This window comes from Giraffa tippelskirchi, chromosome 4 (genome assembly GCF_054371585.1).
Source record: "Giraffa tippelskirchi isolate mGirTip1 chromosome 4, T2T-mGirTip1v1.2.pri, whole genome shotgun sequence".
Taxonomy (NCBI): domain Eukaryota; kingdom Metazoa; phylum Chordata; class Mammalia; order Artiodactyla; family Giraffidae; genus Giraffa; species Giraffa tippelskirchi.
In genome coordinates, this window is record NC_137278.1 from 70,893,229 (window position 1) to 70,909,502 (window position 16,274).

General features: G+C 38.9%; 1 long non-coding RNA gene across 1 annotated transcript in view; it reads right to left on the reverse strand.

Annotated features, from left to right (window-relative positions):
- The window catches only part of LOC145546590 (uncharacterized), a 38,560-nt gene extending 31,440 nt beyond the window's left edge, over positions 1 to 7,120 (reverse strand). The window contains exon 1 of the long non-coding RNA XR_014083057.1: positions 7,070 to 7,120. This is a non-coding gene — a long non-coding RNA (uncharacterized LOC145546590). The remainder of the gene's footprint in view (positions 1 to 7,069) is intronic.
- Between the last annotated feature and the right edge of the window lie 9,154 nt (positions 7,121 to 16,274).

Here is a 16,274-nt window from a genome sequence, read left to right on the forward strand (position 1 = left end):
CAGCAGGTAGGCTTCATTAGTCTCACTTTAGAAAGGAAGAAACTAGGACACCTAGGCATTAAGAAATGGGCTCCAGGTGACACAGCTGGCAAACGGTAGCGCTATGATTTGACTCAGTGAACCTGGCACTGAGTCCATACTTGTAACCACTATGGTAACTGCTTTCCTAAAAAAATCACAAGCACCCATAAAGGCACATATAAAGTGCCCCAGAGGCATGAAGGCAATAGCAAGAACTGGACTTTTTGTTCTGGGAGCCCCCTCTTTCTATCTTCTCTGGAAAGGGTGTGGGAGATAAAGTAGCTGTTAAACTGAGTCTTGGAGACATGCAGAAGTTTACCAGGAAGCAAGAGCATTTCACAGAATATCAACAAGTGTGCACATCACAAACTAGCATGACACGTTAGGCAATGACAGGTGTGTTGACATGAGGGCATCTTCAGACATGCGTGTTTGGAGGCAGGGATACTGTGACAAGTGATAATGCTGGGACATTCAGTAGTGATAAACTTATAAAAGAACTTTTACCATGTTATCCCTCCCACATCTGGTAAGATTTAAATGAATCCTTAAGGGTCAATCATTTCTTTGAGAAAGTCTCCACTATTTCCAAGGCTTATCTAGGAGCACTCTCTTCCTGGCATATTCCATGCATTTCTATATCAGAGTATAATGCAATGGCTGGTTTACTAAGCTCTCTTCCCACTTCCTACTCCTGCTCCATGTTGTCCCCGAGGGCAGAAAATGAATTTTTATGCTCTATACACATGGTTCCTTGAGCAATGCCTGCCACATAATGGATGCTCAATAATACCCATAACCTCTTTTCTACTCAAGGACCTCATACCTGGAAGTATTCCATCTTTTTTTGTATCATCATTTTCCTCTCACTGAATTCTCAACAATCTAGAAATGGATTGTTTCTTCCTTATCAAAAACTCATTGTTGACCCCCATGTCTCTGTTTAGCCATGACACAATTTATCTTGTTCAGTTTCACAACAAAATGTCTTAGGAGCTGTTAATTCTTGCTTTCTGACTTCCCCAGTCCCATTGTCTCTGATTCAGAGACAGGTTCAAACAGGCTCACATCCCTTATCTACCTCTCCACCAAAACTGCTCTTATAGCAATGACTAATAATCTTATAGCAATAATAGCAATTAATGCTATAATAGCAATGCTATAATCTTATAGCAATGACTAATAATGTCAAATTCTAAAGTCACTTCTCTGTCTTTATCTTGCTTGACTAATCCTTCTTTCTTGAAACACATTTCCTTTCTTTCCATGATACCACATTCTTCAGAGTGCTCCGAGAGTCAGTCCTGGTCTCCACTGTATTGTCTCTGTACACTCCAAAATAAAACTCAAGATTTCTTCCTTCTAGTTTGCCCCTTTCTTGTTCTCCACCTCAGTCAGCGGCCTCATCAGTTATACTCAGTCCAAAAACTGAGATATTATACCTCCTTTTTAAAGAGAATAGAACTTAGTCTACACATAATTCTATTCTGGAGAGAATAGACTAAGTTCTCTAAGTTAGTGGATTATAACTAAGTCTAAGTCTACTAAGTTAGTGGAATCTAACAGTCTTTATGAAGTCTACCTCCAAACCATGTCAAGAATCCACTCACCTAGCTCTTTTTCTGTATACCATCATCCATTGCATAGATTATAGCAAGTTCCCCCTATCATTCAAATCCACTTTCCACACAGCAACCAGAGTAATTGTTTTTCTTATTTTTTAAACCTCTATTTTTGTCTTGAAATAAAACACATATACAGAAAGAACATGAAACATAAATGTTCAACTCAATGAATTACAATAAATCAAATATCCATGGAACCACCCCAAGTTCAAAGACTAGACAGACACTTACCAGCATATAAATCAGTATTGTAAGTATATATTGGATTTTACTGTGTCATCTTTGTCTTGCCCATCTTCCTATATTTTCAATTCTTTGGTCTCTCTGTATTTTGTTACAGACATTTTCTTCTGACTTAACATTTCAGCCGCTACTTTTCTCTTCACCTATGTCTAATATGCTATTTAACAATTTAATTGAATTCATAATTTTGTTTCTTGCATTTTTAATCTCAGAATTCATATCAATTCCTTTTAAAATCTGTTAGATCACTTTTTAGAGTGTCACGTTTTCTGCCAATATTTTGTACCTTATCTTTTGTCTTTTTGAAGATGATAGGTTAAATTGTTTTAAATTTCAGTATCTGAAGTCCTTGTGGGCCTGTTTTCTATCTTTGATGTTTCTACTATTTCTCATTTATGCTTTCTTATCTGCAGACACCTGGTTCTTGGATTCTGTACCAGACATTTGTATTTTTTTAAAAATATTTACGAAATCGATTGGATCCTAAGATGACGCTAATTTCCTTGATAGGGAACTTTGTTTTGTTTCATCCAAGTGCCTGTGAGAACTATAATCAGGAAGGCATTCCCTTAATGTAATTATAAGGTCTGAGAATTCCTGAGTTACTGAGAGGATTCAAAGCACTGCAGTTAATGCATCAGCAGGTTTGAAAGTTACTCATTTCACCTAGGATGCAACTCTTTAGAAGCATCTCAAGGAAACTCCTAAAATTCAGATATGTTCTGCTGACCCTTCTAATCTGTCAAAAGAGTTATTCCACTTCCTAGATGTGAATTTTGTCACCATATGGCTCTTGGGCAAAAGTGGACCCCAAATACTGGGATTTTCAAGATGCTGGTGTAATAATTTCTCACAAACTTCTTAGTTCCCCAAGGCCTTCCAGCAGATTAAAAAGCAAAATTTGGTATCTGGTTTATGCTCAGTGAGATTAGTTTGAACTACTTGGTCTACTAATCCAAAGATTGGAATCTAAATAATATTTTTGAAATTGATATAATGAGACAATTTGTAAGCCCCAAACAACAGATATTAAAAACAAAATAGGTTTCAGAGAGCCAGTGAGACAACTGGCCCGCAAGGAAGACAAAAAGGTACTGAGAGAAATACAATGGAGGGGTGGGTTTTCTAAAGCTCAGAGAAAGGATTTATAACACTAGTCTTAGAGTTTGAGAAACTTTCTCTGCAGTAGAACACAGAAGAACATTGCTGACTCAGTCTGAAAGAGTCCAAAGATGAGAGGCCAGATGAAGAATCTTACAGTAGCAAAGTAAATGCTTTATCTGGAGAGTAACTATCCTCAGTGATGATCAAACATGCAAGAATGCAGGGGACTAGCTATGGAACCCACGGTAAATGTATGAACTTAGGATCATGTTTAAAGTGACACTGCATCCAAAGGGTTGCTTCTGGGGACCATGAATTTCCAACCAAGGGTATATGTGAAGTGGACTGCCAGAAAACCAGAAGTTGAGGGGCAAAAGGAACGGCAAGTCAAAGAAGAGGCAGTTCCCAAATGAAGGAAGCTGCAGTCTGAGAAATTAGCCAGGGAGCCTCTGAAGAATCCACCAATTCCATAAGAAAGATACTTTATACATCTTTCAGACATCAGGAAGGCAAAACTCTCCTCCAATGATGGGTTTCCCTGGTAGTCCAGACAGTAAAGAATCTGCCTGCAATGCAGGAGACATGGCTTCAATCCATGGATCAGGAAGATCCCCTGGAGAAGGGAATGGCTACCCACTCCAGTATTCTTGCCTGGAGAATCCCATGGACAGAGGAGCCTGGTGGGCTATAGTCCATGGGGTCACAAAGAGTCAGACATAACAGGGCTTCCCTGGTGGCTCAGATGGTAAAGCGTCTGCCTACAATGCGGGAGACCAGGGTTCGATCCCTGGGTTGGGAAGATCCTCTGGAGAAGGAAATGGCAACCCACTCCAGTATTCTTGCCTGGAGAATTCTATGGACAGAGGAGCCTGGTGGGCTACAGTCCCTGGGGTCACAAAGAATCAGACACAACAGCCCTCTAATTAAACTAGTTGAATAAAAGCTGTTCATTCCACTACTCCTCTTCTTTACATGCACTATAACCCTGAAAAGGAACGGCATCTAGCAGACAAAACAGGTGACCAAACAAAAAGACTGGATCTGATTGCATTCTGCTCCTTGAAGGCAGGAAGCCCTAGCCGCAGGTGAAGGGAGAAATCTTTCCAGTAAATGAAGATTAAAGTCTTGCTTATTTAATGTATCAGCTTGGATATCCTGCTTTCTGTATTGAGTTTATATTTGTGGCTTAAAGAAACCAGAGGGCTTTCTATTACCTAGAAGTTACTGGAAAATTCATGGAGGTCACTTTCAGAGAAGGAGAAAGAAATTTTCAGTGAATTAATTATAAAGGATCAATGAGAGGTAAAAATAACGTGAGTTTTTTGATAAGATCCCACTTTTCTGAGTAAAAAAAAAATGACATCATAGTTTCAGTAAGATGACTCCAGGAGGGAAAAGTAATATAGATTATATGGAGAAGAGGTTAAAGTCAGAAATGCTAGCAAAGCTGCTATTATGATATTCCTCTGTGAGACAGAGAACAGAGGCCTTCCAGACTTGGGGGACCTGGAGGTAATAAGAGGTGTTTGTGTCACCTACCCCCAGGACAACTATGAGGATGTATAAAGAGAAAAAAATCAATCAAAATCTTCTAGATACATATCACCTGTAAAGTTTATTTTCAGCATTGTCTTCAACTGTTAGCCTTGCTAATCTCCACTTTCCTCATCTATAAAATGAGAAAAATCATACTTGAGATATGAATGTGATAAAATACATAATAATAGATGAATTCACCACGTTAAATGAAATTGAGGTATAGAAAAGAATGAATGAATGAATGACTCTAGGGTAAGATTAGGAGGGAAGAAGGGCTAAGCTCTGCATCTTGAAATCCAGACCAGATGCCACATTAGAGCTGAAATTTCCCATGTAATCATTTCTGTATGTGTGTGTGTGTGTTTTGCTTTTATAATCAAAGTCATGTTTAAATATTAAAGAGCTGGTTTTATTGCCTCAGGACTAGTCTGGAGAATCCACCTAGCTTGGCACAAACCTGTTGGTGCGAATGATCCTACTTGTTATTCAGATTAGTGTTTACCAGCAAACATTCAGTCAGAGCCATGTGCTAAAGGCTGCTGGCAGATCTTCCCATGATGGCTGAGTTGAAATGAATACCAAGGCATGTCAGCGACTGGCTCTCATTAGATACTCTTTGACTGAGTTGAATATTGAAACAAGGCCATCTGATAGAGTCATCCTGGATTCCTGCAGGAAGGGACTGGAGGTGCTGGAAGCAATATGAGGTGCAGGTGGAAAAGCATAATAAATTCTGCAATATACCAATGTTAATATGAAAAATCAGAATGCAAACCTCATTGAAAAGGATCTATAGGCTATTTATCTACTCAAAGTGACCTTGTAATCTATCAGTCATTTAAGTGATAGCAAAGAACATGAATGCCACCCTGTGGCTACCAGCAGAAATTATACTTAATATAACATAATTTTACATAATTAGAGGGTAATGGGAATGTGATTAAAAGAAATCACGCAGATGCCAGGAGAAAGAGGGATGGCCCGGATAAACAGTTATCATTGCTAATAGATGATGCAGGGAGGCATTACCCAAAATATTAAGGGAATAAACTCCCTTGTCTCTCCTCTAAATAATGTAAGCCAAAAGATAAACTCTGATTATACACACACAAAGCATTTGACAAAGATATAAATAGATTACTGGTAATAACAGAGATGAGAATAGAGAAGGAAAAGTATGTCTTTCGGTATCCTTGTCACTCAAGCATACTAAGATTGTGAGGCCCTCCCATTGACACAAAGATGATTATTCCTCTCTGCCCACACACATCTCCTCATACACAAACATGCATATCCTAATTCACAGACCCATTTTTTTCTTCTGCTTTTTCTGCATCTGATCACTGCAGATTGTGGATTTTATTCACTTATTCACCAGATTTCCACAGAGCCAGGTACCATCCTAAGCCCTGATCTACAACAGTAGAGGTCCCTGCCCTCACTGAGCTTACATTCTATGTGGGTCAACAACCACCAAATAAGTATATACATGTCAGGTGGTAAACAATTCAATAGAGAAAAATTAAACAATGCAAATAGAAGTGTGAATGTTGGAGGGTGGAGGAAGGTTGGGGAAAGCGTCTTCAATAAGATAACACTCAAAAGCCTAAAGGATGCAGTGAGGGAGCAGTCATGCATATATGAGGCAACGGAACTTCTAGGCAACCGGGATTACAGTACAAAGGCTCTGAGGTCAAGTTTTCTTGGAGTGTTCGTGGAACAATGAAAAGGCCAGCATGGCACAAAGCAAGTAAGAGGATGAGTGGTTAGGGATGAAGAAGAAGGTATTATGGCAGTGGGAGGGCAGGCAGACACACAAGGCTTTGTGGACAGTTTCAAGGACTTTGGCTTTTACTCAGAATTAGAGCTTTCTGACATGCTCTGATTTATGCTTTAAAAGAATCAATCAAGCAAGTGTAGATAAGGGACTATAGGGGTAAAGCAAGGCGGTTATTTCAAAAGTCTAACAGATGATGGTTGTGACTAGGTCCAAGGCAGTAGCAATGAACAAGGCAATGGTAGTCAGATTTTGGACAGATAGTAAAGGTGGAATCAGTATCATTTACCACTGGATTCAACATAGATATGCAAAAATGAGAAAAGTCAAAGGGTTTGGCCTAAGTAATCAGAAGAATGGAGTGATCAATCACTGATTCCACTTGCTTCATAATCAAAAAACCAAAACATAAAACAAGCAATACTGTAACAAATTCAATACAGACTTTTTTTTCTCAAAAAAAGGTCACATCAAAAAAAAAAATCTTAAAAAGTAAATACATAAGTAGCACAACACAGTGTGGTTATCAAGCTTCCAACCACTCAAGACTTCATTAGTTTTTGAACATGAGCCACAGAATTACCCATACCAGAACCCCTCAGAAGCAGAGGCCAGTTTCAAAGCAGCACTTCTCCCAATGTGTCTGTAATAACACTTCTCTCACACCTTATCCCTTCTATCATACCGTGAGCTTCTGTAAAAGACAGGGACAAAGAGGCAGATTTCTTAGTATCAAGATAATAAAGGGAAGAAATCTCACCAGCTCCATCCTGGGTCACCATAGTAACAAAGGTTCTGAAATTATTTAATCTATTTTCAAATTCCATCTCCAAGGTGATCAAAATCAGTGTAAGAGAAGAAATATTAGGCCATTGAAGGCCAGTGGAATATTTAAGTTTTAAAATCAATGTTTTGAACCTTAAGAGAAAGAGCGTTAAGGTTTGAGTGGATCTCCATCTTATTTCACTTAGAAATACTTCAGATTTCAAAATGGAAGAATAGAGGGTCACTTGAAGATGAATGGACAATTTGGAATAAATGAAACAAACGTCCTGAAATATGGCTATGGGGATGCAGAGCTTTATTCCTGTGTATAGATGCTAAAACTACTTGGCTATTTCACTGTCTTAGTGCCTTATCTGAACTTATCTCATCCCTCAGTCAGAAGTCATTTAAGCGTCTGGCTGGATTCTTCTTTCTGTCCTTTTATAAGCTCATCAGAGTGATATAACCTACAGGTCATAGACAAACATGCTTTCGCTGTCAGACAAATCATAACTTCTCTTGTTCCTACACTTTCTAACTGAATCATCTGGAGCTTGTTAATCTCTCAAATTTAGATTTCTCCATCTGCAAAGGAGACTACTAACAGTACCTAGCATGCAAGAACTTCGTAATGATTAAACGAGATAAGTATGTTAATCTTTCAGTAGAGAACCTGCCATGTAAAAAAAAAATGCTCAATAAATGGTTGATATCATTTTTATAATCATTAATGCTATATAGGCAGTGTCTATGAGTGAAAAATAGTGCAACAGTATTAAAAGCATAATCAACTGAGACAAAAAAAATTTACTGTAGTGTACACATTTTCTGTATCTAATAACCACCCAAGTTCCTTGCTTTATAAAATGTAGTAAATTCCCATTTAACAGAATGACTGACTGGAGTCAACCACTGCTGCCCTCATTGAGGTTACAGCTGCCACTCTGAACCTAGCCCACGATATTAGGAGTCTACTATTCCTGGCATGATTCACTGACACATGTAGAAATATCTAACCTAATGGGCATTCCAATACTGACCTCTAACATGAATTTTGAGAATGAATTTATAGAAAGAAATGTAATTAATGAAAAAAGCATATAATTTATAGACTTTAAACATGGAGATTAAAAAATTACAATGAAAAAGATCATAAAATTCCATTTTTATCATGAGAATACAGATACTACTTGGAGTAAGTGGTTAAGTAGGATTTGGAGGCAAAGACTCTGTTATTCCAAGAGTTCAGGCTTCCCTACTCTCTGGCCATATCTTCTAACAGTCAGAAGCTCATTTCCAAAACAAGACAATTTCCTAGAGAAAAGGCTTTGGGATGCTCTCAGTACCCCTTCTACTGGTGCTACCCTGCCCCAACATGCATGTTCAGTCTCTCAGTTGTGTCTGACTCTTTGGGATCCCATGGACTGTAGCCTTCCAGGTGCCTCTGTCCATGGAATTTCCAGGCAAGAATACTGGAGTGGGCTGCCATTTCCTCATCCAGATGACCTTCCCAACCCAGGGATCGAACCCATGTCTCCTGAATCTCCTTTATTGGCAGACAGATTCTTTACCATTGGGCCACCTAGGAACCCAGGCCCAGGCCACAACCTAATCCTTGCTATCCCAATCTCTTCTTCTTAATTTGTAAGAATGGTCTGTACAACTTTGTTTACCAGAACACTGAAATGGTACAAACATGTCTACCTGCAAAATGGTGATACAGTTTTCCGTCACAACTGTACCATCTATAAACTCCTGAGTTGTATCATCTGATGATCATCACACTAGACTGCAGAAGAGGAAAACTTTGTTACTTCACAATGTCTGTTAGTAAGAACCCATGATGATATAATTTCTTTCTAGGAAAGCAGGATGGATATGGTTGGGCCACATAGTAGAAGGTAAACATGTATGCAGAAAAACAATCATTTGAGGTACTAGGACAAACTACATGAAATTGCTGGTATTTGACCATTTCTTCCCCTACATATACAGTCATCTTATATGAGCTTGAGCTTGTGCACCACAACTGCTGCTCCTGCTAAGTTGCTTCAGTCGTGTCCGACTCTGTGCGACCCCATAGACGGCAGCCCACCAGGCTCCACTGTCCCTGGGATTCTCCAGGCAAGAATACCGGAGTGGGTTGCCATTTCCTTCTCCAGTGTATGAAAGGGAAAAGTGAAAGGGAAGTTGCTCAGTCGTGTCCGATTCTTAGTGACCCCATGGACTGCAGCCTACCAGGCTCCTCCGTCCATGGGATTTTCCAGGCAAGAGTACTGGAGTGGGGTGCCATATATAGTTCAACCTAATAGAAATATTACATTATTTTACTAGGTGCATATTGCCTTTGGAGGAAAAAAGTTATTGAAACAGTGAACTAATACTTGTTATCACAAAAAGACAGGGTAGACAATCAGTGTGACTCTGAGGAACTCAAAATTTTCGCAAATACTTTTTCAATACTCAGAATGAAAAAACTGGAGAAAACATCATATGTTCATTTTGCAGGTGGGAAGGTTAAAGGAGCACTAAAACTAAGTTGACCAACCATAATGGAAATTTATGGCCAATATATTCCTCATCATTTAGTATACAATGCTTAGCACAAAAAAATTTGATGTTTTAGAGAATGAGAAAATAGGAGGAAAACTGTTGTAGAGAAACAGAAGTGGTAAAAGAAAAGGGAAGGTACCTATGATTGGTTCATGTTGATGTATGGTAGAAACCAACACAATATTATAAAGCAATTATCCTCCAATTAAAAATAAATTTTTAAAAAGCAGAGCTAGAAGAAGAAAAGAATTGACAAAAATAACAAAAATTTTTAAAACGAGGGAAGGTACCTAAGAGTTTGGAGGACAATAGAGGGGGTGTTAGTGCACTAAATGCAAATAAAGTCTGTCATGGCAATCACTGACTAAAAGAAAGTTCTCACTGTGTTTAGAGGGCATCCAATTCATCTCAGTTCTTCTCTGACCAGATTCAAAATATGTGTTCCTAAGACACATACTTCTCTATAGCTGTCACATTTTCTCCCTTCAAAAGCTATTCTTGCTGAGTAGAACCTCAGTTCTGTTACGTAAGTTTAAAAAAAAAATACAAAGACTGCTTTGAGGCAGGAAGAAAGAAAAGAAAATCAATGAGTTGTCACGAAACACAGGACCCATAGGCTCAGTTCAAAGGGGCAATCTAAGGAGCTCTAGTCTTTCTTACTCATGGGGATGGCCAAGATGCTCAGGGACCATATGTGGACATCATCACATTATTTAAACTCATTCATAATGTGAGGTTTAAGGCCAAATATTTCTATGAGATATTTCAGTTTTTAAAACATATTCCCAATTATTATCATATCAACCCATGGGACAGGTAGGAAAAGCAATGCCATCCCTCTGAATAGAAAAGTGGAAATTTGTTGCTAATAAGGAAATTGAGGCTCATGTATTTGCTCAAGACCTCACAAGTATTGCAAGAACCATGACTAGAATCTAGGCCTCCTGATTGTTCAGTTTCAGAAACAACATGCTTTGGATCCAGAGAGATTCAAGTGTCAGCTCGTATAAACCAGTTTCCTCTGTAATCATCTGAGTCTCAGTTTTGCTGGCTGTAAAATGTGAGTAAGAGAGTCTATGTTGTGGGGCCACAGGCTGTGCTCAAGGAATGTTGATTCTCTTTCCCTTGCTTGCAAAGACAGAATGCTCTAGTGGGGAAAGTGAAGTAAAATGAGTGAATATTCACAATGGTTCACTATGAAAAGCAGTAAAGGAAAAGAGTTTCCAGGTGAAAGCAAAAATAACCTTTGAAGTTTTGGTGCCTCCTAGACAGCATTATGGACTTCCTTGGTGGCTCAGACAGTAAAGTGTCTGCCTACAATGCAGCGTGGGAGACCCGGGTTCAAGCCCTGGGTCAGGAAGATCTCCTGGAGAAGGAAACGGCCTGTAGGCTCCTCTGCCCATGGGGTAGCAAAGAGTCGGACATGACTGAGCGACTTCACTTTCACTTTCTTTTTCTTTCAAACAGCATTATACAAATAGCTTCAATCTAAAGCTGACATCCTTAAGTTTGTTCATTTTCCCTATTAAACATGAATAATATGCTTTAACTAGGGATTAAATATACTTTAAAACCTAACTAAAACTGAAGATCACAACATACTTCCCCTTATCCAAAGGAAACAAAATACAAAAGAAGTTGCCCTAGAGTTTAATATGAAAATGAACTGGTTATCTTGATTCTTTCACCTTTCTAAAACATTTCAATTCAAACCTAAATTGAATATTGGATTAGCCTGAATGAAGGATGACAATTTCTTGAAAAATGCAATGTGTTCCTCTCTGAATTATCCTTATTTATAGAGGGAACCAAAATACCTAAAACAGCAGATTGCCTGAAAGTATTTTTGTGTCATAAAAATGAGGGGTATGTCATATGATATGAAGCAATACAAATTATTTACGAACATACACATCTTTGGGGAAGGCTAACACAGTCAACTCAGTTTCATACAGATCAGTTCATCAGCACAGCTAGTTATCACCTCCATTCTAAGCAAGGCAATGAAAGAATGGGACATGGGGATAGCAAGTTTTGATGTGGCAACACTGAATTCAATGGAAACACTCACTTCTCAGTGCTTCTGGATGGCAGAAAAGTCTTAGGTAGAAGGAGAGAGAGCATCAGTACCAAGAATTCCCCATTATCTTTTGCCTATTTATAACACGCTATTGAAATTTATAGGCTATTTACTGCTATTTTTCAAAAGTACTTACATAACATTTATTCATTCTTTGCGAATTCAGTTAACACTTTGAGCACTATTTGCCATGCACAGGGCAAGAGCTTACAGGAGGAAAGGGCTGATGAATTCATGGCTACTGTTCTCAAACAGTTTAGAATGGAGTAATATATAAATTTGCTTTAAAATAAGTTTACATTCCCTGAACCACATACTGTGGAAGTGGCATTAAGCAGTCACCAGCTGAACATTAAAAATTAAATGTAAGCATGTCAAACTATAAAGCATTAGCTAAAACTGGCTATGGTACATGTTGTAATGGGATATGATGAAATTGTTTAAAAATAGAGTTCTTGAGTTCTATTTAAGAACATGAGATATTTCTCACAGCATATTAAATGAAAAATCGGGTTTAAAACACTGCATCAGTTATACCTCAACACCTAATGGCTTAAAATAACAATATAGTATATCTTGTCATCTTTCCGTTGGCTAAGGCAACTTTGTTGGATTCTTCTGGGGTCACTGATGCAGGAGTGCTAGACAATGCAGCTACAGGCTCACCAGGGACCTCGCTCATCTAGGACATCCAGGATGATTGTTTTTCTCCCCTGTATCTCTTGCTGGGGTTGCACTTAAAATTGAGTAGACGAGCAGGACAAAAATATAATAGTGAACTCAGACAATTTTTGTTTCTACTTTAATTTGGCTTCATGATTCATCCATTAGGATGGAACCTCTGAAACTGTATTCATAAGTAAAACACAATAACAAAAATAAGAACCAACACTTTTTTAAAAGTTATTCCGTGTACGGCATGGTGCTAACCACTTTATCTACATGAACATGTTTCATATTCGCAACCACCCTCCTGACAAAGATAAAATTAGCTCCCATTTATAGATGAAACCAAAAGATGTTTAGTCACTTGCCCAAGGCTCACAACTGGTAATGGCAGAGCAGATATTCCAAGTGTAGCTGCCTCCAGAATCCAAGGTCCTAACTCTACTCTACTGCCAATAGCTCGACTTCCCAGAGTTTGCAAACTCCCTAAAATCATATATACAAATATTGCATGTATATACTTTTTCTGTTGATAAATATGAAATGTTCAAAGGGTCAAAAAGTCTCCAGGTTTCTGCTGAACTTTCCTATAGGAAGCCCAACAACCTCTTACAAAAGTAGGTACTTGCTACATCTACCCCATTGGGTCACCAGACCTACCCAGACACATCAGAACCTCAGTAATGGAGGCACTGCCACTGTGATTCCCACGTGACTCATTACAAGTAGCAGAGTTCAAGACCATGCATTTAGTTGGGTTGAACTGATCCAAACAATAAGATCACATGCTTCTCACTTTCCTACTTCCTGGACTGAAGATCTTTCTGAAATCTTTCTGGGTGACTAAAGACCCTATGAAATCAGGGAGTTAAAGAGATGGAAATAAAAGAATCCAATCCATGGGGATGGAGAGAAGACTGGAAGCCCAGTTGGTAGGAGCCTTCATTCTGGGGGTTCACAGGATGGGCGTCCTTCCCTCCCCATCTGTGTCTGCTCAGACAGCCCCACAGAGTTCCTGAGCAGGCTGCAGCTGTGCAGATTTCCATCTCTGATAAAACTTTACCTGAAAGGTATTTGCTGATGATTGTCAACAATCAAATGAATTATAGATGATGTTGGTAAACAAAATGCTGCCTTGATGAATGATGAGTTGACTCTACCCTGACATGACTGCCAAGTGATTCAAAGCGCTGATTAAACCCATTACTGTAAAATAATCACCATCCATTACCTTTAATGTCGTGAACTGACAACCTAGTTAAGGCAGCTGATGGTGTCAGCAAAGTGATTTGTGTTACTGCATGTCCATCGACAATAAATCACTTCTATAAATCAATGAACAGTAGCAATAAAACAATATATTTTCATATTTCTTGACATTCAATTACAGAGTGTGTATATGGACTTAGTCTTAAACATAAACACCGATATGGAAGGATTCAGCATTCACCAGCAATGAACACAGGATTAATCCTATTTTATCCTAGACTGGAGGTAGCTTGTATAATTACGTGTGTGTGTGTGAGCTTGTGTGTACATGTACCTTCTTCAGCTACTAATCTACTTGATGCTGCCAAAATAACACATTACACAAGAATAATGAAGATGCTAAAGATGCTCCTTGTCCTGACTTTAGATAAGGAAAGGCCAGAACATATAGAGTAAAGAGCAGTGGCCCAGGAACTTGGATGTCTGAGAACTCCATTTTTAAACCTGTTTGACCTTGCACAAGTCACTTAACCTTTCTGGGATTTAGTTTCTTCACGTCCAAAGTGGGAATTATACCTGCCTATTTCAGAGAGTGATTAACAATCAAATGATGATATACTTTACATGAGAATCCTTTTCAAAATGTAACACCTTCAAAATTTAGTTTTCATTTCCCTTTCTCTGAATGCACTATTAGCTTTAAAACTCTCTCATCTTATATGTCGATGGCTATTTCCAGGTCTAGAGGTCTTGTACACAATTAAATCTTAGCTAACTCAATTTTTTAACACCGTAATATTTTATGTACTGAATCTTTCCTGATTCACTGACATATTATCTAGTACTTATTTTTGTACCAAGCAATGCCCTACATCTTGAGAGGACAAAAGTGAAAAGTGTTTCATCATAACATGCAATGATGAAAATAGAAGAGAGACAGGAAACTAATAGAATCTGCATAAAAAATCATTATATAAAAGTTCCCCAAACACCCAAATCCTATTTTCTTCTAGCCATTATGGTTGTTATTGTTCAGCAGCCTAGTTGTGTCTGACTCTTTGCAACCCCACGGACCACAGCACGGCAGGCTTCCCTGTCCTTCACTATCTCTCAGAGTTTGCTCAAGCTCATGTCCATTGAGTCAGGGATGCCATCCAACCATCTCACCCTCTGCTGTCCCCTTGTCCTCCTGCTTTCAATCTTTTCCAGCATCAGGGTCTTTTCCAATGAGTCAGTTCTTTGCATCAGGTGGCCAAAGTATTAGAGCTTCAGCTTCAACATCAGTCCTTCCAATGAATATTCAGGGTTGATTTACCTTAGGACAAACAGATTTGATCTTTTTGCAGTCCAAGGGACTCTCAAGAGTCTTCTCCAACACCACAGTTCAAAAGCATCAGTTCTTCAGTGCTCAGCCTTCTTTACAGTCCAACTCTCACATCCATACATGACTACTGGAAAAACCAGTTTTGACTATATGGACCTTTGTTGGCAAAGTGATGTCTCTGCTTTTTAATATGCCATCTAGGTTGGTCATAGCTTTTCTTCCAAAGAGCAAATGTCTTTTAATTTCATGGCTGCAGTCACCATCTGCAGTGATTTGGGAGCCCAAGAAAATAAAGGCTGTCACTGTTTCCATGGTTTCTCCATCTATTTGCCATGAAGTAATGGGACTGGATACCATGATCTTAGCTTTTTCAATGTTGAGTGTTAAGCCAGCTTTTTTACTCTCTTCTTTCACCTTCATCAAGAGGTTCTTTAGTTCCTCTTCATTTTCTGCCATAAGGGTGTTGTCATATGTACATCTGAGGTTATTGATATTTCTCTCAGCAATCTTGATTCCAGCTTAATCCAGCCCGGCATTTCACATGATGTACTCTAAATATGGGTTTCCCTGGTGGCTCAGATGGTGAAGAATCTGCCTGCAATATAGGATAGCCAGGTTCAATCCTTGAGTTGGGAAGATCCCCTGGAGAAGGGAATGGCAACCCATTCCAGTATTCTTGCTTGGAGAATCCCATGGACAGAGAAACCTAGCAGGCTACAGTCCATAGGGTCGCAAAGAGTTGGACATGACTGAGTGACTAACACACACACACACACTCTACATATAAGTTAAATAACCAGGGTAACAATATACAGCCTTGATGTACTCCTTTCCCAATTTGGAACCAGTCTGCTGTTCCATGTCCAGTTCTAACTGTTGCTTCTTGACCTGTATACAGGTTCCTCAGGAGGCAGGTAAGGTGGTTTGGTATTCCTATGTCTTTAAGCATTTTCCACAGTTTGTTGTGATCCACACAGTCAAAGAAAGGTTTTAGCATAGTCAACGAAGCAGAAGTAGATGTTTTCCTGGAACTCTCTTGCTTTTTCTATGATCTAACGGATGTTGGCAATTTGATCTCTGGTTCCTCTGCCTTTTCTAAATCCAGCTTGAACATCTGGAAGTTCATGGTTCACGTACTGCTGAAGCCTGGTTTGGAGAATTTTGAGCATTACCTTGCTATCATGTGAAATGAGTGCAATTGTGTGGTAGTTTGAACATTCTTTGGCATTGCCTTTCTTTGGGATTGGAATGAAAACTGACCTTTTCCAGTCCCGTGGCCACTGCTGAGTTTTCCAAATTTACTGACATATTTGGCGTAGCACTTTAACAGCAACATCTTTTAGGATTTGAAATAGTTCAGCTGGAATT